Below are 15698 nucleotides of genomic sequence, written 5' to 3'. Positions count from 1 at the left end.
CAGCAGCAGTAATAGTGGCAGCATATTTGACCTGCAGAGGGCCAGAAATAGAAGTAGAAGAATCAGCAAGAGCAATAGTAGTAGCCGGCCCACGCTGCGTTAGGCGAAGCCCAACCGCAGACCGGGCCGGCCCTCCTGCCCGACAGCAGGTGGCCCGAAGCCAGTGGGAGCCAGCATTGTGTTGGTAAAGCCCCTTAGGCCCAGCAACGCCACCCTTGCCCCCACGCCACCGTCCGAGCTCAGGACCCCGCCCCAGGTGGCCGGCAGGCCCGGGGAAGCGGCCTGGGCCCTCGACAACGCTCCCGCGCCCGGCCATGGTGAAACGGCGGAGGGGCGGCTTTTTCCGTATGGAGCTGTGGAGAGCCAGCCCGGCAGACAGGTGGCGGCGCCGGGGCCGGGCTCCAGTGGGGGCGGCCAGGTGCAGGTCGAGGGGCTCGCGGGCCGCACGGACGGCCCCCGGGTCCGCGGCCACGTCTGGTTTCCGTCAGGCGGAAGCGTCTGGTGTGTCTCCGCCTTCCAGGGCCGCCTTCTGGCCGCCTGGCAGCTCAGGCAGGCAGGGAGCGCCCCATCAGAAGCTTGCTGTGGTGGGAGGGGCCTGAGGAGGTGGGGCTTGCATCTGTACCCGGCGGGGGCGGAGATAGCCGCGAACGCCGCGGGCGCCAAAAGGAGAAGGCGGAGCGGGAGGCAAAAAGCCTAGAGCACCCGGTCTTCCCTAGAGGTCTCCCATCCAAGTTCTAACCAGGCCCGACCCTGCTTAGCTTCCGCGATCGCGGCGAGATCGGGCCCTTCTAGGCTGGTGGGGCAGTAGATGCCGGCGGCGTCGCGGGCTGCCTCTTGAGGCGCAGCTTAGCGGGCGCTTGGGCCTTACCGCCAGCCCAGCGGCCCGCCCGTCCCGGCAGGGCCCCGCCGCCCGCCTAGGCCGGGGAACAGAGGTAGCAGCAGCAGTAGAAGTAGCAGCAGTAGTGGTAATAGAAGTAGTATTTGCCATGCACTGGGCTAGTAGTAATAGTAGTGGTAGTAGCAGCAGGAGAAGTGGCTGCAGCAGCAGGAGTAGTAGCACCATATATTCCCTGCAGAGGGCCAGTAGTAGTAGTAGCAGTAGCAGCAATTGAAGTAGTAGTAGTAGATTTGCCATGCAGTGGACTGCTAGTAGTAGCAGTAGTAGTAGAGTTAGCATCAGCAATAGAAGTGGCATCAGCAGCAGTAATAGTACCAGCAGATTTGTCCTGCAGTGGGCCAGTAGTGATAATAGAAGTAGCAGCCATAGCAGTAGTAGTAGTAGATTTGCCATACACAGGGCTAGTAGTATTGATACTAGTAGTAGAAGTAGTAGCAGCATCAGGAGTAGTAGTAGTAGTATTTTCAATGCACTGGACTACTAGTAGTAGCAGTAGTAGTAGCATTTGTACAAGCAGCAGCAGTAGTAGTAATAGTAGTAGTATTTGCCATGCATTGGGCTAGTAGTAGTAGTAAGAGTGGTAGCAATAGCAGTAGAAGTGGCAGCAGCAGGAGCAATTGGAGCAGCATATTTGACTTGCAGTGGGCCAGGAATAGTAGTAGAAGTAGCAGGAACAGCAATAATAGTAGTATATTTGCCATGCACTGGGCTAGTAGTATTGATAGTTGTAGTAGCGGAAGTAGCAGCAGCAGCACTAGTAGTAATAGTAGTAGTATTTGCCATATACTAGATTACTAGCATTAGCAGTAGTAGTAACATTACTATTAGCAGCAGTAGCTGTTGTAGTAATAGTAGTAGAATTTGCCATGCACTGGACTACTAGTAGTAGCAGTAGTAGTAGCAATAGTAGAAGCAGCAGCAGTAGTAGTAGTGTTAATATTTGCCATGCACTGGGCTATTAGTAGTAGTAGTATCAGCAGCACCTGTACAAGTAGCAGCAGCAGCAGTAGTAGCAGCAGTAGTAGTAATGGCAGCAGTGGTGGTAATAGTAGTAGTATTTGCCATGCACTGGCCTAGTAGTAGTAGTAGTAGTAGTAGTAGTGGTAGAAACAGCAGTAGAAGTGGCATCAGCAGCAGTAATAGTGGCAGCATATTTGACCTGCAGAGGGCCAGAAATAGAAGTAGAAGAATCAGCAAGAGCAATAGTAGTAGCCGGCCCACGCTGCGTTAGGCGAAGCCCAACCGCAGACCGGGCCGGCCCTCCTGCCCGACAGCAGGTGGCCCGAAGCCAGTGGGAGCCAGCATTGTGTTGGTAAAGCCCCTTAGGCCCAGCAACGCCACCCTTGCCCCCACGCCACCGTCCGAGCTCAGGACCCCGCCCCAGGTGGCCGGCAGGCCCGGGGAAGCGGCCTGGGCCCTCGACAACGCTCCCGCGCCCGGCCATGGTGAAACGGCGGAGGGGCGGCTTTTTCCGTATGGAGCTGTGGAGAGCCAGCCCGGCAGACAGGTGGCGGCGCCGGGGCCGGGCTCCAGTGGGGGCGGCCAGGTGCAGGTCGAGGGGCTCGCGGGCCGCACGGACGGCCCCCGGGTCCGCGGCCACGTCTGGTTTCCGTCAGGCGGAAGCGTCTGGTGTGTCTCCGCCTTCCAGGGCCGCCTTCTGGCCGCCTGGCAGCTCAGGCAGGCAGGGAGCGCCCCATCAGAAGCTTGCTGTTTTGGGAGGGGCCTGAGGAGGTGGGGCTTGCATCTGTACCCGGCGGGGGCGGAGATAGCCGCGAACGCCGCGGGCGCCAAAAGGAGAAGGCGGAGCGGGAGGCAAAAAGCCTAGAGCACCCGGTCTTCCCTAGAGGTCTCCCATCCAAGTTCTAACCAGGCCCGACCCTGCTTAGCTTCCGCGATCGCGGCGAGATCGGGCCCTTCTAGGCCGGTGGGGCAGTAGATGCCGGCGGCGTCGCGGGCTGCCTCTTGAGGCGCAGCTTATCAGGCGCTTGGGCCTTACCGTCAGCCCAGCGGCCCGCCCGTCCCGGCAGGGCCCCGCCGCCTGCCTAGGCCGGGGAACGGAGGTCTCGGGCACCTGGGGGTGGCGGAGGTGTTGGCGACCACCCAGCCCAGGGCGGGCGCGACCCAGCAAACTTTTCGGCGCTTGGCGCCCCGCCCCAGATCCCGCAGGCCGCTCACGGGGAAGTGGCCCAGGAGGCTTCCGGGCCCGGGGACCGCGGTCCCTTGGGCATCCCACCTGCCCGCCCACGCTGCGCTAGGCGCAGCTCAGACGCATACCGGACCGGCCCTCCTGACCGACAGAAGCTGGCCCGAAGCCACTGCGAGCCAACATTGAGTTGGCACGGCCCCTAAGACCCAGCCACGCCACCTTCGCCCCCATGTCACCGTCCGAGCTCAGGACCCCGCCCCAGGTGGCCGGCAGGCCCAGGGAAGCGGCCTGGGCCCTCGACCCTGCTCCCGCGCCCGGCCATAATGAAACGGCGGAGGGGCGGCTTTTTCCGTATGGAGCTGTGGAGAGCCAGCCCGGCAGACAGGTGGCGGCGCCGGGGCCGGGCTCCAGTGGGGGCGGCCAGGTGCAGGTCGAGGGGCTCGCGGGCCGCACGGACGGCCCCCGGGTCCGCGGCCACGTCTGGTTTCCGTCAGGCGGAAGCGTCTGGTGTGTCTCCGCCTTCCAGGGCCGCCTTCTGGCCGCCTGGCCGCTCAGGCAGGCAGGGAGCGCCCCATCAGACGCTTGCTGTGGTGGGGGGGGCCTGAGGAGGTGGGGCTTGCATCTGTACCCGGCGGGGGCGGAGATAGCCGCGAACGCCGCGGGCGCCAAAAGGAGAAGGCGGAGCGGGAGGCAAAAAGCCTAGAGCACCCGGTCTTCCCTAGAGGTCTCCCATCCAAGTTCTAACCAGGCCCGACCCTGCTTAGCTTCCGCGATCGCGGCGAGATCGGGCCCTTCTAGGCTGGTTTGGCAGTAGATGCCGGCGGGGTCGCGGGCTGCCTCTTGAGGCGCAGCTTAGCGGGCGCTTGGGCCTTACCGCCAGCCCAGCGGCCCGCCCGTCCCGGCAGGGCCCCGCCGCCCGCCTAGGCCGGGGAACGGAGGTAGCAGCAGCAGTAGAAGTAGCAGCAGTAGTGGTAATAGAAGTAGTATTTGCCATGCACTGGGCTAGTAGTAATAGTAGTGGTAGTAGCAGCAGGAGAAGTGGCTGCAGCAGCAGGAGTAGTAGCACCATATATTCCCTGCAGAGGGCCAGTAGTAGTAGTAGCAGTAGCAGCAATTGAAGTAGTAGTAGTAGATTTGCCATGCAGTGGACTGCTAGTAGTAGCAGTAGTAGTAGAGTTAGCATCAGCAATAGAAGTGGCATCAGCAGCAGTAATAGTACCAGCAGATTTGTCCTGCAGTGGGCCAGTAGTGATAATAGAAGTAGCAGCCATAGCAGTAGTAGTAGTAGATTTGCCATACACAGGGCTAGTAGTATTGATACTAGTAGTAGAAGTAGTAGCAGCATCAGGAGTAGTAGTAGTAGTATTTTCAATGCACTGGACTACTAGTAGTAGCAGTAGTAGTAGCATTTGTACAAGCAGCAGCAGTAGTAGTAATAGTAGTAGTATTTGCCATGCATTGGGCTAGTAGTAGTAGTAAGAGTGGTAGCAATAGCAGTAGAAGTGGCAGCAGCAGGAGCAATTGGAGCAGCATATTTGACTTGCAGTGGGCCAGGAATAGTAGTAGAAGTAGCAGGAACAGCAATAATAGTAGTATATTTGCCATGCACTGGGCTAGTAGTATTGATAGTTGTAGTAGCGGAAGTAGCAGCAGCAGCACTAGTAGTAATAGTAGTAGTATTTGCCATATACTAGATTACTAGCATTAGCAGTAGTAGTAACATTACTATTAGCAGCAGTAGCTGTTGTAGTAATAGTAGTAGAATTTGCCATGCACTGGACTACTAGTAGTAGCAGTAGTAGTAGCAATAGTAGAAGCAGCAGCAGTAGTAGTAGTGTTAATATTTGCCATGCACTGGGCTATTAGTAGTAGTAGTATCAGCAGCACCTGTACAAGTAGCAGCAGCAGCAGTAGTAGCAGCAGTAGTAGTAATGGCAGCAGTGGTGGTAATAGTAGTAGTATTTGCCATGCACTGGCCTAGTAGTAGTAGTAGTAGTAGTAGTAGTGGTAGAAACAGCAGTAGAAGTGGCATCAGCAGCAGTAATAGTGGCAGCATATTTGACCTGCAGAGGGCCAGAAATAGAAGTAGAAGAATCAGCAAGAGCAATAGTAGTAGCCGGCCCACGCTGCGTTAGGCGAAGCCCAACCGCAGACCGGGCCGGCCCTCCTGCCCGACAGCAGGTGGCCCGAAGCCAGTGGGAGCCAGCATTGTGTTGGTAAAGCCCCTTAGGCCCAGCAACGCCACCCTTGCCCCCACGCCACCGTCCGAGCTCAGGACCCCGCCCCAGGTGGCCGGCAGGCCCGGGGAAGCGGCCTGGGCCCTCGACAACGCTCCCGCGCCCGGCCATGGTGAAACGGCGGAGGGGCGGCTTTTTCCGTATGGAGCTGTGGAGAGCCAGCCCGGCAGACAGGTGGCGGCGCCGGGGCCGGGCTCCAGTGGGGGCGGCCAGGTGCAGGTCGAGGGGCTCGCGGGCCGCACGGACGGCCCCCGGGTCCGCGGCCACGTCTGGTTTCCGTCAGGCGGAAGCGTCTGGTGTGTCTCCGCCTTCCAGGGCCGCCTTCTGGCCGCCTGGCAGCTCAGGCAGGCAGGGAGCGCCCCATCAGAAGCTTGCTGTGGTGGGAGGGGCCTGAGGAGGTGGGGCTTGCATCTGTACCCGGCGGGGGCGGAGATAGCCGCGAACGCCGCGGGCGCCAAAAGGAGAAGGCGGAGCGGGAGGCAAAAAGCCTAGAGCACCCGGTCTTCCCTAGAGGTCTCCCATCCAAGTTCTAACCAGGCCCGACCCTGCTTAGCTTCCGCGATCGCGGCGAGATCGGGCCCTTCTAGGCTGGTGGGGCAGTAGATGCCGGCGGCGTCGCGGGCTGCCTCTTGAGGCGCAGCTTAGCGGGCGCTTGGGCCTTACCGCCAGCCCAGCGGCCCGCCCGTCCCGGCAGGGCCCCGCCGCCCGCCTAGGCCGGGGAACAGAGGTAGCAGCAGCAGTAGAAGTAGCAGCAGTAGTGGTAATAGAAGTAGTATTTGCCATGCACTGGGCTAGTAGTAATAGTAGTGGTAGTAGCAGCAGGAGAAGTGGCTGCAGCAGCAGGAGTAGTAGCACCATATATTCCCTGCAGAGGGCCAGTAGTAGTAGTAGCAGTAGCAGCAATTGAAGTAGTAGTAGTAGATTTGCCATGCAGTGGACTGCTAGTAGTAGCAGTAGTAGTAGAGTTAGCATCAGCAATAGAAGTGGCATCAGCAGCAGTAATAGTACCAGCAGATTTGTCCTGCAGTGGGCCAGTAGTGATAATAGAAGTAGCAGCCATAGCAGTAGTAGTAGTAGATTTGCCATACACAGGGCTAGTAGTATTGATACTAGTAGTAGAAGTAGTAGCAGCATCAGGAGTAGTAGTAGTAGTATTTTCAATGCACTGGACTACTAGTAGTAGCAGTAGTAGTAGCATTTGTACAAGCAGCAGCAGTAGTAGTAATAGTAGTAGTATTTGCCATGCATTGGGCTAGTAGTAGTAGTAAGAGTGGTAGCAATAGCAGTAGAAGTGGCAGCAGCAGGAGCAATTGGAGCAGCATATTTGACTTGCAGTGGGCCAGGAATAGTAGTAGAAGTAGCAGGAACAGCAATAATAGTAGTATATTTGCCATGCACTGGGCTAGTAGTATTGATAGTTGTAGTAGCGGAAGTAGCAGCAGCAGCACTAGTAGTAATAGTAGTAGTATTTGCCATATACTAGATTACTAGCATTAGCAGTAGTAGTAACATTACTATTAGCAGCAGTAGCTGTTGTAGTAATAGTAGTAGAATTTGCCATGCACTGGACTACTAGTAGTAGCAGTAGTAGTAGCAATAGTAGAAGCAGCAGCAGTAGTAGTAGTGTTAATATTTGCCATGCACTGGGCTATTAGTAGTAGTAGTATCAGCAGCACCTGTACAAGTAGCAGCAGCAGCAGTAGTAGCAGCAGTAGTAGTAATGGCAGCAGTGGTGGTAATAGTAGTAGTATTTGCCATGCACTGGCCTAGTAGTAGTAGTAGTAGTAGTAGTAGTGGTAGAAACAGCAGTAGAAGTGGCATCAGCAGCAGTAATAGTGGCAGCATATTTGACCTGCAGAGGGCCAGAAATAGAAGTAGAAGAATCAGCAAGAGCAATAGTAGTAGCCGGCCCACGCTGCGTTAGGCGAAGCCCAACCGCAGACCGGGCCGGCCCTCCTGCCCGACAGCAGGTGGCCCGAAGCCAGTGGGAGCCAGCATTGTGTTGGTAAAGCCCCTTAGGCCCAGCAACGCCACCCTTGCCCCCACGCCACCGTCCGAGCTCAGGACCCCGCCCCAGGTGGCCGGCAGGCCCGGGGAAGCGGCCTGGGCCCTCGACAACGCTCCCGCGCCCGGCCATGGTGAAACGGCGGAGGGGCGGCTTTTTCCGTATGGAGCTGTGGAGAGCCAGCCCGGCAGACAGGTGGCGGCGCCGGGGCCGGGCTCCAGTGGGGGCGGCCAGGTGCAGGTCGAGGGGCTCGCGGGCCGCACGGACGGCCCCCGGGTCCGCGGCCACGTCTGGTTTCCGTCAGGCGGAAGCGTCTGGTGTGTCTCCGCCTTCCAGGGCCGCCTTCTGGCCGCCTGGCAGCTCAGGCAGGCAGGGAGCGCCCCATCAGAAGCTTGCTGTTTTGGGAGGGGCCTGAGGAGGTGGGGCTTGCATCTGTACCCGGCGGGGGCGGAGATAGCCGCGAACGCCGCGGGCGCCAAAAGGAGAAGGCGGAGCGGGAGGCAAAAAGCCTAGAGCACCCGGTCTTCCCTAGAGGTCTCCCATCCAAGTTCTAACCAGGCCCGACCCTGCTTAGCTTCCGCGATCGCGGCGAGATCGGGCCCTTCTAGGCCGGTGGGGCAGTAGATGCCGGCGGCGTCGCGGGCTGCCTCTTGAGGCGCAGCTTATCAGGCGCTTGGGCCTTACCGTCAGCCCAGCGGCCCGCCCGTCCCGGCAGGGCCCCGCCGCCTGCCTAGGCCGGGGAACGGAGGTCTCGGGCACCTGGGGGTGGCGGAGGTGTTGGCGACCACCCAGCCCAGGGCGGGCGCGACCCAGCAAACTTTTCGGCGCTTGGCGCCCCGCCCCAGATCCCGCAGGCCGCTCACGGGGAAGTGGCCCAGGAGGCTTCCGGGCCCGGGGACCGCGGTCCCTTGGGCATCCCACCTGCCCGCCCACGCTGCGCTAGGCGCAGCTCAGACGCATACCGGACCGGCCCTCCTGACCGACAGAAGCTGGCCCGAAGCCACTGCGAGCCAACATTGAGTTGGCACGGCCCCTAAGACCCAGCCACGCCACCTTCGCCCCCATGTCACCGTCCGAGCTCAGGACCCCGCCCCAGGTGGCCGGCAGGCCCAGGGAAGCGGCCTGGGCCCTCGACCCTGCTCCCGCGCCCGGCCATAATGAAACGGCGGAGGGGCGGCTTTTTCCGTATGGAGCTGTGGAGAGCCAGCCCGGCAGACAGGTGGCGGCGCCGGGGCCGGGCTCCAGTGGGGGCGGCCAGGTGCAGGTCGAGGGGCTCGCGGGCCGCACGGACGGCCCCCGGGTCCGCGGCCACGTCTGGTTTCCGTCAGGCGGAAGCGTCTGGTGTGTCTCCGCCTTCCAGGGCCGCCTTCTGGCCGCCTGGCCGCTCAGGCAGGCAGGGAGCGCCCCATCAGACGCTTGCTGTGGTGGGGGGGGCCTGAGGAGGTGGGGCTTGCATCTGTACCCGGCGGGGGCGGAGATAGCCGCGAACGCCGCGGGCGCCAAAATGAGAAGGCGGAGCGCGCCAAAAGGAGAAGGCGGAGCGGGAGGCAAAAAGCCTAGAGCACGCGGTCTTCCCTAGAGGTCTCCCATCCAAGTTCTAACCAGGCCCGACCCTGCTTAGCTTCCGCGATCGCGGCGAGATCGGGCCCTTCTAGGCTGGTTTGGCAGTAGATGCCGGTGGGGTCGCGGGCTGCCTCTTGAGGCGCAGCTTAGCGGGCGCTTGGGCCTTACCGCCAGCCCAGCGGCCCGCCCGTCCCGGCAGGGCCCCGCCGCCCGCCTAGGCCGGGGAACGGAGGTAGCAGCAGCAGTAGAAGTAGCAGCAGTAGTGTTAATAGAAGTAGTATTTGCCATGCACTGGGCTAGTAGTAATAGTAGTGGTAGTAGCAGCAGGAGAAGTGGCTGCAGCAGCAGGAGTAGTAGCACCATATATTCCCTGCAGAGGGCCAGTAGTAGTAGTAGCAGTAGCAGCAATTGAAGTAGTAGTAGTAGATTTGCCATGCAGTGGACTGCTAGTAGTAGCAGTAGTAGTAGAGTTAGCATCAGCAATAGAAGTGGCATCAGCAGCAGTAATAGTACCAGCAGATTTGTCCTGCAGTGGGCCAGTAGTGATAATAGAAGTAGCAGCCATAGCAGTAGTAGTAGTAGATTTGCCATACACAGGGCTAGTAGTATTGATACTAGTAGTAGAAGTAGTAGCAGCATCAGGAGTAGTAGTAGTATTTTCAATGCACTGGACTACTAGTAGTAGCAGTAGTAGTAGCATTTGTACAAGCAGCAGCAGTAGTAGTAATAGTAGTAGTATTTGCCATGCATTGGGCTAGTAGTAGTAGTAAGAGTGGTAGCAATAGCAGTAGAAGTGGCAGCAGCAGGAGCAATTGGAGCAGCATATTTGACTTGCAGTGGGCCAGGAATAGTAGTAGAAGTAGCAGGAACAGCAATAATAGTAGTATATTTGCCATGCACTGGGCTAGTAGTATTGATAGTTGTAGTAGCGGAAGTAGCAGCAGCAGCACTAGTAGTAATAGTAGTAGTATTTGCCATATACTAGATTACTAGCATTAGCAGTAGTAGTAACATTACTATTAGCAGCAGTAGCTGTTGTAGTAATAGTAGTAGAATTTGCCATGCACTGGACTACTAGTAGTAGCAGTAGTAGTAGCAATAGTAGAAGCAGCAGCAGTAGTAGTAGTGTTAATATTTGCCATGCACTGGGCTATTAGTAGTAGTAGTATCAGCAGCACCTGTACAAGTAGCAGCAGCAGCAGTAGTAGCAGCAGTAGTAGTAATGGCAGCAGTGGTGGTAATAGTAGTAGTATTTGCCATGCACTGGCCTAGTAGTAGTAGTAGTAGTAGTAGTAGTGGTAGAAACAGCAGTAGAAGTGGCATCAGCAGCAGTAATAGTGGCAGCATATTTGACCTGCAGAGGGCCAGAAATAGAAGTAGAAGAATCAGCAAGAGCAATAGTAGTAGCCGGCCCACGCTGCGTTAGGCGAAGCCCAACCGCAGACCGGGCCGGCCCTCCTGCCCGACAGCAGGTGGCCCGAAGCCAGTGGGAGCCAGCATTGTGTTGGTAAAGCCCCTTAGGCCCAGCAACGCCACCCTTGCCCCCACGCCACCGTCCGAGCTCAGGACCCCGCCCCAGGTGGCCGGCAGGCCCGGGGAAGCGGCCTGGGCCCTCGACAACGCTCCCGCGCCCGGCCATGGTGAAACGGCGGAGGGGCGGCTTTTTCCGTATGGAGCTGTGGAGAGCCAGCCCGGCAGACAGGTGGCGGCGCCGGGGCTGGGCTCCAGTGGGGGCGGCCAGGTGCAGGTCGAGGGGCTCGCGGGCCGCACGGACGGCCCCCGGGTCCGCGGCCACGTCTGGTTTCCGTCAGGCGGAAGCGTCTGGTGTGTCTCCGCCTTCCAGGGCCGCCTTCTGGCCGCCTGGCAGCTCAGGCAGGCAGGGAGCGCCCCATCAGAAGCTTGCTGTGGTGGGAGGGGCCTGAGGAGGTGGGGCTTGCATCTGTACCCGGCGGGGGCGGAGATAGCCGCGAACGCCGCGGGCGCCAAAAGGAGAAGGCGGAGCGGGAGGCAAAAAGCCTAGAGCACCCGGTCTTCCCTAGAGGTCTCCCATCCAAGTTCTAACCAGGCCCGACCCTGCTTAGCTTCCGCGATCGCGGCGAGATCGGGCCCTTCTAGGCCGGTGGGGCAGTAGATGCCGGCGGCGTCGCGGGCTGCCTCTTGAGGCGCAGCTTATCAGGCGCTTGGGCCTTACCGTCAGCCCAGCGGCCCGCCCGTCCCGGCAGGGCCCCGCCGCCTGCCTAGGCCGGGGAACGGAGGTCTCGGGCACCTGGGGGTGGCGGAGGTGTTGGCGACCACCCAGCCCAGGGCGGGCGGGACCCAGCAAACTTTTCGGCGCTTGGCGCCCCGCCCCAGATCCCGCAGGCCGCTCACGGGGAAGTGGCCCAGGAGGCTTCCGGGCCCGGGGACCGCGGTCCCTTGGGCATCCCACCTGCCCGCCCACGCTGCGCTAGGCGCAGCTCAGACGCATACCGGACCGGCCCTCCTGACCGACAGAAGCTGGCCCGAAGCCACTGCGAGCCAACATTGAGTTGGCACGGCCCCTAAGACCCAGCCACGCCACCTTCGCCCCCATGTCACCGTCCGAGCTCAGGACCCCGCCCCAGGTGGCCGGCAGGCCCAGGGAAGCGGCCTGGGCCCTCGACCCTGCTCCCGCGCCCGGCCATAATGAAACGGCGGAGGGGCGGCTTTTTCCGTATGGAGCTGTGGAGAGCCAGCCCGGCAGACAGGTGGCGGCGCCGGGGCCGGGCTCCAGTGGGGGCGGCCAGGTGCAGGTCGAGGGGCTCGCGGGCCGCACGGACGGCCCCCGGGTCCGCGGCCACGTCTGGTTTCCGTCAGGCGGAAGCGTCTGGTGTGTCTCCGCCTTCCAGGGCCGCCTTCTGGCCGCCTGGCCGCTCAGGCAGGCAGGGAGCGCCCCATCAGACGCTTGCTGTGGTGGGGGGGGCCTGAGGAGGTGGGGCTTGCATCTGTACCCGGCGGGGGCGGAGATAGCCGCGAACGCCGCGGGCGCCAAAAGGAGAAGGCGGAGCGGGAGGCAAAAAGCCTAGAGCACCCGGTCTTCCCTAGAGGTCTCCCATCCAAGTTCTAACCAGGCCCGACCCTGCTTAGCTTCCGCGATCGCGGCGAGATCGGGCCCTTCTAGGCTGGTTTGGCAGTAGATGCCGGCGGGGTCGCGGGCTGCCTCTTGAGGCGCAGCTTAGCGGGCGCTTGGGCCTTACCGCCAGCCCAGCGGCCCGCCCGTCCCGGCAGGGCCCCGCCGCCCGCCTAGGCCGGGGAACGGAGGTAGCAGCAGCAGTAGAAGTAGCAGCAGTAGTGGTAATAGAAGTAGTATTTGCCATGCACTGGGCTAGTAGTAATAGTAGTGGTAGTAGCAGCAGGAGAAGTGGCTGCAGCAGCAGGAGTAGTAGCACCATATAGTCCCTGCAGAGGGCCAGTAGTAGTAGTAGCAGTAGCAGCAATTGAAGTAGTAGTAGTAGATTTGCCATGCAGTGGACTGCTAGTAGTAGCAGTAGTAGTAGAGTTAGCATCAGCAATAGAAGTGGCTAGAGCAGCAGTAATAGTACCAGCAGATTTGTCCTGCAGTGGGCCAGTAGTGATAATAGAAGTAGCAGCCATAGCAGTAGTAGTAGTAGATTTGCCATACACAGGGCTAGTAGTATTGATACTAGTAGTAGAAGTAGTAGCAGCATCAGGAGTAGTAGTAGTAGTATTTTCAATGCACTGGACTACTAGTAGTAGCAGTAGTAGTAGCATTTGTACAAGCAGCAGCAGTAGTAGTAATAGTAGTAGTATTTGCCATGCATTGGGCTAGTAGTAGTAGTAAGAGTGGTAGCAATAGCAGTAGAAGTGGCAGCAGCAGGAGCAATTGGAGCAGCATATTTGACTTGCAGTGGGCCAGGAATAGTAGTAGAAGTAGCAGGAACAGCAATAATAGTAGTATATTTGCCATGCACTGGGCTAGTAGTATTGATAGTTGTAGTAGCGGAAGTAGCAGCAGCAGCACTAGTAGTAATAGTAGTAGTATTTGCCATATACTAGATTACTAGCATTAGCAGTAGTAGTAACATTACTATTAGCAGCAGTAGCTGTTGTAGTAATAGTAGTAGAATTTGCCATGCACTGGACTACTAGTAGTAGCAGTAGTAGTAGCAATAGTAGAAGCAGCAGCAGTAGTAGTAGTGTTAATATTTGCCATGCACTGGGCTATTAGTAGTAGTAGTATCAGCAGCACCTGTACAAGTAGCAGCAGCAGCAGTAGTAGCAGCAGTAGTAGTAATGGCAGCAGTGGTGGTAATAGTAGTAGTATTTGCCATGCACTGGCCTAGTAGTAGTAGTAGTAGTAGTAGTGGTAGAAACAGCAGTAGAAGTGGCATCAGCAGCAGTAATAGTGGCAGCATATTTGACCTGCAGAGGGCCAGAAATAGAAGTAGAAGAATCAGCAAGAGCAATAGTAGTAGCCGGCCCACGCTGCGTTAGGCGAAGCCCAACCGCAGACCGGGCCGGCCCTCCTGCCCGACAGCAGGTGGCCCGAAGCCAGTGGGAGCCAGCATTGTGTTGGTAAAGCCCCTTAGGCCCAGCAACGCCACCCTTGCCCCCACGCCACCGTCCGAGCTCAGGACCCCGCCCCAGGTGGCCGGCAGGCCCGGGGAAGCGGCCTGGGCCCTCGACCCCGCTCCCGCGCCCGGCCATAATGAAACGGCGGAGGGGCGGCTTTTTCCGTATGGAGCTGTGGAGAGCCAGCCCGGCAGACAGGTGGCGGCGTCAGGGCTGGGCTCCAGTGGGGGCGGCCAGGTGCAGGTCGAGGGGCTCGCGGGCCGCACGGACGGCCCCCGGGTCCGCGGCCACGTCTGGTTTCCGTCAGGCGGAAGCGTCTGGTGTGTCTCCGCCTTCCAGGGCCGCCTTCTGGCCGCCTGGCCGCTCAGGCAGGCAGGGAGCGCCCCATCAGACGCTTGCTGTGGTGGGGGGGGCCTGAGGAGGTGGGGCTTGCATCTGTACCCGGCGGGGGCGGAGATAGCCGCGAACGCCGCGGGCGCCAAAAGGAGAAGGCGGAGCGCGCCAAAAGGAGAAGGCGGAGCGGGAGGCAAAAAGCCTAGAGCACGCGGTCTTCCCTAGAGGTCTCCCATCCAAGTTCTAACCAGGCCCGACCCTGCTTAGCTTCCGCGATCGCGGCGAGATCGGGCCCTTCTAGGCTGGTTTGGCAGTAGATGCCGGTGGGGTCGCGGGCTGCCTCTTGAGGCGCAGCTTAGCGGGCGCTTGGGCCTTACCGCCAGCCCAGCGGCCCGCCCGTCCCGGCAGGGCCCCGCCGCCCGCCTAGGCCGGGGAACGGAGGTAGCAGCAGCAGTAGAAGTAGCAGCAGTAGTGGTAATAGAAGTAGTATTTGCCATGCACTGGGCTAGTAGTAATAGTAGTGGTAGTAGCAGCAGGAGAAGTGGCTGCAGCAGCAGGAGTAGTAGCACCATATATTCCCTGCAGAGGGCCAGTAGTAGTAGTAGCAGTAGCAGCAATTGAAGTAGTAGTAGTAGATTTGCCATGCAGTGGACTGCTAGTAGTAGCAGTAGTAGTAGAGTTAGCATCAGCAATAGAAGTGGCATCAGCAGCAGTAATAGTACCAGCAGATTTGTCCTGCAGTGGGCCAGTAGTGATAATAGAAGTAGCAGCCATAGCAGTAGTAGTAGTAGATTTGCCATACACAGGGCTAGTAGTATTGATACTAGTAGTAGAAGTAGTAGCAGCATCAGGAGTAGTAGTAGTAGTATTTTCAATGCACTGGACTACTAGTAGTAGCAGTAGTAGTAGCATTTGTACAAGCAGCAGCAGTAGTAGTAATAGTAGTAGTATTTGCCATGCATTGGGCTAGTAGTAGTAGTAAGAGTGGTAGCAATAGCAGTAGAAGTGGCAGCAGCAGGAGCAATTGGAGCAGCATATTTGACTTGCAGTGGGCCAGGAATAGTAGTAGAAGTAGCAGGAACAGCAATAATAGTAGTATATTTGCCATGCACTGGGCTAGTAGTATTGATAGTTGTAGTAGCGGAAGTAGCAGCAGCAGCACTAGTAGTAATAGTAGTAGTATTTGCCATATACTAGATTACTAGCATTAGCAGTAGTAGTAACATTACTATTAGCAGCAGTAGCTGTTGTAGTAATAGTAGTAGAATTTGCCATGCACTGGACTACTAGTAGTAGCAGTAGTAGTAGCAATAGTAGAAGCAGCAGCAGTAGTAGTAGTGTTAATATTTGCCATGCACTGGGCTATTAGTAGTAGTAGTATCAGCAGCACCTGTACAAGTAGCAGCAGCAGCAGTAGTAGCAGCAGTAGTAGTAATGGCAGCAGTGGTGGTAATAGTAGTAGTATTTGCCATGCACTGGCCTAGTAGTAGTAGTAGTAGTAGTAGTAGTGGTAGAAACAGCAGTAGAAGTGGCATCAGCAGCAGTAATAGTGGCAGCATATTTGACCTGCAGAGGGCCAGAAATAGAAGTAGAAGAATCAGCAAGAGCAATAGTAGTAGCCGGCCCACGCTGCGTTAGGCGAAGCCCAACCGCAGACCGGGCCGGCCCTCCTGCCCGACAGCAGGTGGCCCGAAGCCAGTGGGAGCCAGCATTGTGTTGGTAAAGCCCCTTAGGCCCAGCAACGCCACCCTTGCCCCCACGCCACCGTCCGAGCTCAGGACCCCGCCCCAGGTGGCCGGCAGGCCCGGGGAAGCGGCCTGGGCCCTCGACAACGCTCCCGCGCCCGGCCATGGTGAAACGGCGGAGGGGCGGCTTTTTCCGTATGGAGCTGTGGAGAGCCAGCCCGGCAGACAGGTGGCGGCGCCGGGGCTGGGCTCCAGTGGGGGCGGCCAGGTGCAGGTCGAG

This window comes from Delphinus delphis, chromosome 9 (genome assembly GCF_949987515.2).
Source record: "Delphinus delphis chromosome 9, mDelDel1.2, whole genome shotgun sequence".
NCBI lineage: Eukaryota > Metazoa > Chordata > Mammalia > Artiodactyla > Delphinidae > Delphinus > Delphinus delphis.
The sequence above is the reverse complement of the archived record's forward strand: the minus strand, read 5'-3'. Positions refer to the sequence as shown.